This window comes from Cibotium barometz, chromosome 54, assembly GCF_041138505.1.
Source record: "Cibotium barometz isolate CiBa-2024 chromosome 54, ASM4113850v1, whole genome shotgun sequence".
NCBI lineage: Eukaryota > Viridiplantae > Streptophyta > Polypodiopsida > Cyatheales > Cibotiaceae > Cibotium > Cibotium barometz.
Window position 1 is genome coordinate 18597501 of NC_141099.1, and position 5472 is coordinate 18602972.

A 5472-nucleotide genomic window follows, 5' to 3' on the forward strand; every position below is an offset into this window, starting at 1 on the left:
GAGATTATATCCACATATATAAATCAATCTGTCTCTCTCTCTCTCTCTCTCTCTCTCTCTCTCAATGATATCTGAGAGACAAAAAAAACCATCATTATCATTCGAGTACTTAGAGCCCAAAGTTACAAAAAGAAAATATTGTCATAAGCATTACAAAAGGATCATAACAAAAACTTCTTATCGGTGAACCAAATGAATAATTACATTCCACCTGTTTACAATCTATAACTCATTTTGGTAAGTAAACGACCATCATTATCATTAGAGTACTTAGAGCCCAAACTTACAAAAAAATAATAGTGTCATAAGTGTTACAAAAGGATCATAAGATCAACTCCTAATTGGTGAACCAATTGAGTAATTACATTCCACGTGTTTGCAATCTACGACTCATTTGGGTAAGCAAAGCCCCAAACCTATTCAATGTTACTTTAAGGCTTGATACTTCTATTCCAAGCCTATCAACATGGGCACTTAACTTGTCTTGTTGCTCTTTTATAGCATCAATTGTCTTTCGACAACCAATATCACATAGGTGTGCTCCGAAAGCACCACATGTATCCATTACGCGGAGGTAGGTAGCTTCGACAATATCCTTAATCTCGTGATTGTTACTTATAATGGCAGAAACTGATTCTCGAGTTGAACTGCTCTCCCCACTTCCATGATTTCTTATGCACTGACCAAGACCAGCAATCAAGCTCTCCACATTTAACACATGGGAGTTTGTGTCGTTGACCAAATGGAGTATATTCTCTGATGTTACATTTATTGTCTTCTTTCCATTTCGAGTCTTCTTACCATGGTTACGTCGCACCCACTTATTAGAGGTTTTTAGTTTCCTCTGGCATTGCTTAAAAGCATGCATTATTCGTTGAGTCTTCTCATTATCTTCTCTTACCTCAGATTGTTGAGGTCTTGAATACTCTGCACAATGGCCTCTATCCTGAACGTCCATGGAACACCTCATAATTTCCCCCTCATTATCCATATTGTACATCATTAAGAAATATATAAATGAAATATTTTTTAAATTTTATTTAATCTAGAAGAAAGTATGGATTATGAAAATAATCGAAACGGTGAATCAGAAACTAAATGACACGTACGTAGAATAGATTAAGACCCAACTACGCTCAAGTGAATGAATGGTAAAAAGGTATCCACATGATGTATATGTATATGTATCTATATGTATATATATATATATGTATATGTATATGCATATGCATATACATACATATATGGTTGTATATGTATATGTATATATATATGTATATGCATATACATACATATATATATGTATATGTATTTATATATATATATCTATATATGTCTGAAGGCGGTTCACGTAATTTTAGCATTTAGGAAACTCATTTAAAAAGATGGATGAGAGTGCGGGCCCAAGGGGTTCACCTACGAATATGTAAAATATCATGTGAGTTTGAAATCTTTAGGTAGTCCTCTATATATATATATATATATTTATTCTATATAAATATATCTTTTATTCAAAACAAAACAATCCAAATCTTTATCAAACATTAATCAAAAGTCATCAGTCTTTGACTTTTTAGGAACGTTTTGAATCGATGTTTATATTACGTTGAATCATTAATTATAAAACAATTCATTACAACATGCATGTTCCCCATGTAGAGGACACATTGTTTGAACAACGTGCATGTTCCCCATGTAGAGCACACATACTGTGCCAACTTTCATAAAGGAATCTGTTCTTGAAGGCGTGTATGTCAATAATTCGAGCATAAGAGGTATGAGGGGCAATGCAATGCAAAAGGGATTTGGTCCCATGGGCTTCTCAGGTATCACAACAAAAATCAAGACAGTGATCGATCGTTTCCTTCTGCCATGGCGAAGGGGCTGCCGTTGGCCACACCGTTGACATCAAGCCGTTCATATGAATAGCCTCCTCTCCCATCCATGAATGCATCGAGTTCAAGGTATAGATAAATATATATAATACATTTTGTTTGAAATCTTTAGGTAGTCCTCTATATATATATATATTTATTCTATATAAATAAATCTTTTATTTAAAACAAAACAATTCAAATCTTTATCAAACATTAATCAAAAGTCATTAGTCTTTGACTTTTTAGGAACGTTTTGAATCGATGTTTATATTACGCTGAATCATTAATTATAAAACAATTCATTACAACATGCATGTTCCCCATGTAGAGGACACATTGTTTGAACAACATGCATGTTCCCCATGTAGAGCACACATACTGTGCCAACTTTCATAAAGGAATCTGTTCTTGAAGGCGTGTATGTCAATAATTCGAGCATAAGAGGTATGAGGGGCAATGCAATGCTGAAGGGATTTGGTCCCATGGGCTTCTCAGGTATCACAACAAAAACCAAGACAGTGATCGATCGTTTCCTTTTGCCATGGCGAAGGGGCTGCCGTTGGCCACACCGTTGACATCAAGCCGTTCATGTGAATAGCCTCCTCTCCCATCCATGAATGCATCGAGTTCAAGGTATAGATAAATATATATAATACATTTTGTTTGAAATCTTTAGGTAGTCCTCTATATATATATATATATATATATTCTATATAAACAAATACTTTATTTAAAACAAAACAATCCAAATCTTTATCAAACATTAATCAAAAGTCATCAGTCTTTGACTTTTTAGGAACGTTTCGAATTGATGTTTATATTAGGTTGAATCATCAATTACAAAACAATTCATTACAACACTCATGTATACAATTGCATCGAGTTCAAGGTAGCAGCGCAGTACCAGTTCTGGTTTGCACTTGGAGGAGGCAAAGGCGGTCAAGGAGCTCGAGGAGGCGAAGGCACGACCACGTGTAGCTCAAAGGTAGCAAACTGAGGTGCCTGGCATACATAGAATAACCAAAATTTTTAAAAATTTGAAGGCTAGCCAAAATGCAACCACTTTTTCTCAATCATTTTTTAATTAAAAAATCCAAAATATTCTACACACACACTCTCTCTCTCTCTCTCTCTCTCTCTCTCTCTCTCTCTCTCTATCAAGCCGTTCATGTGAATAGCCTCCTCTCCCATCCATGAATGCATCGAGTTCAAGGTATAGATAAATATATATAATACATTTTGTTTGAAATCTTTAGGTACTCCTCTATATATATATATATATATATATTCTATATAAATAAATACTTTATTTAAAACAAAACAATCCAAATCTTTATCAAACATTAATCAAAAGTCATCAGTCTTTGACTTTTTAGGAATGTTTTGAATTGATGTTTATATTAGGTTGAATCATTAATTACAAAACAATTCATTACAACACTCATGTATACAATTGCATCGAGTTCAAGGTAGCAGCGCAGTACCAGTTCTGGTTTGCACTTGGAGGAGGCAAAGGCGGTCGAGGAGCTCGAGGAGGCGAAGGCACGACCACGTGGAGCTCAAAGGTAGCAAACTGAGGTGCCTGGCATACATAGAATAACCAAAATTTTTAAAAATTTGAAAGCTACCAAAATGCAACCACTTTTTCTCAATCATTTTTTAAATAAAAAACCCAAATTATTCTACACACACACACTCTCTCTCTCTCTCTCTCTCTATATATATATATATATATGTGTGTGTGTGTGTGTGTGTGTGTGTGTGTGTGTGTGTGTGTAACAAAACACGTCGAGGGAGGGCCAGTCTCCCTTAAGCTTCTAAATGAAAATTTATGCTTAAGAAAATATATAGTTTTAATATTTAAATATCCATTTTTCAGTTTTACATTCTTACTCTACAAAGACGAAAAATATTTAATAGACTATTCACTTCAAAAATGTAATGTAGAATATTAAAAATATTTAATAGACTATTCACTTATAAATGAAAAATCATGCTTAAGAAAATATATAATTTTAATATTTAAATATCCATTTTTAAGTTTTACATTCTTACTCTACAAAGGCGGTCGAGGAGCTCGAGGACGCGAAGGCACGACCACGTGGAGCTCAAAGCTAGCAAACTGAGGTGCCTGGCATACATTAAAAAACCCAAATTATTCTACACTTTCTCCCTCTCTCTCTCTCTCTCTATATATATATATATATATATGTGCATGTGTGTGTGTGTGCGTGTGTGTGTGTGTATAACAAAACACGTCGAGGGAGGGCCTTCTAAATGAGAATTTATGCTCAAGAAAATATATAATTTTAATATTTAAATATTCATTTTCAAGTTTTACATTCTTACTCTACAAAGAGGAAAAATATTTAATAGATTATTCACTTCAAAAATGTAATCTAGAATATAAAAAATATGTAATAGACTATTCACTTATAAATGAAAAATAATGCTTAAGAAAATATATAATTTTAATATTTAAATAAAAAGTGAGAGAGAGAGATAAAGCACTTTTTATTTTAAATCATTTCTCTCTCTCTCTCTCTCTCTCTCTCTCTCTCTCTCTCTCTCTCACTCTCTCTCTCTCTACCACGTGAATGCGTGGGGATTGACGTGGAGAGAGAGAGAGAGATAAATCACTTTTTACTCTCTCTCTCTCTCTCTATCTCTCTCTCTACCACGTGGAACTGGAGATTGACGTAGAGAGAGAGAGAGAGATAAATCACTTTTTATTTTAAATCATTTTACTCTCTCTCTCTCTCTACCACGTCAACGCATGCATGCATCATCTCCCCTCTCTCTCTCTCTCTCTCTCTCTCTCTCTCTCTCTCTCTCTCTCTACCGCCTCTACGCCACGTGGAGAAACATGCCATGCATGCATCATCTCCCTGCCTACCTCCCTCCCTCTCCGTCCCTCTCTCTCTCTCTTTCGCCTTTACGCAGACGCTTGGAGTCGGCTTCTTGCACAGAGGCTTGGAGTCGGTTTCTTGCACGTAAACACAGAGAGCTCTCAGCGTTTCTGGGCTACGTCAAGGCTTGGAGGCGGCTTGCAGCTTCTCACTGTTGCTGGGCGCGTTGGTGGCATCTATGTCCAGGCTGGCTGCAGGCTTGGAGTCGGTTTGCAGAGAGCTTCTCACTCTTTGTGGGCGCCGTGGTGGACATGCATGCATCATCTCCCTCCCTCCCTCCCTCCCTCTCTCTCTCTCTCTCTCTCTCTCTCTCTCTCTCTCTCTCTGCCGCCTCTACGTCCAGGCTTGGAGGCGGCTTGTGTTTTTGGTTTTTGTGTTTTGTCTTTGAGGACTTGGTCTTTGAGTCAGTCCAGAAAGCTAGCTCTCAGCATTTCACACCTCTGTGGACTCACTCAAAGACCAAGTCCTCATAGAGAATGTCTCTTTCAACCTTTTTCTCTTCTCTCCTCCATAGCAGCGCCCCTCCCTGCCTCCCTACCTGCCCTTCGTGCCTCCCCACTCTCATGTAAGCACCTTCACAATCACCACCTTCACAATCTGTTTGCATGCAACACAGAGGAGCTGTTGTTGCATGCAAACAGAGGAGTTGTTTTTGTTGTTGCAACAGGCCATGGGGGCTGTGGGCG

General features: G+C 37.0%; 1 long non-coding RNA gene across 1 annotated transcript; it reads right to left on the reverse strand.

The window, feature by feature from the left end:
• Window positions 1-2770: 2770 nt before the first annotated feature.
• On the reverse strand, window positions 2771-4012 carry LOC147607911 (uncharacterized). The gene is made up of 3 exons (XR_015264643.1): window positions 3933-4012; window positions 3362-3459; window positions 2771-2879 (listed from the first exon to the last, which is right to left on the reverse strand). It is a non-coding gene; the product is annotated as an uncharacterized LOC147607911 (long non-coding RNA).
• Between the last annotated feature and the right edge of the window lie 1460 nt (window positions 4013-5472).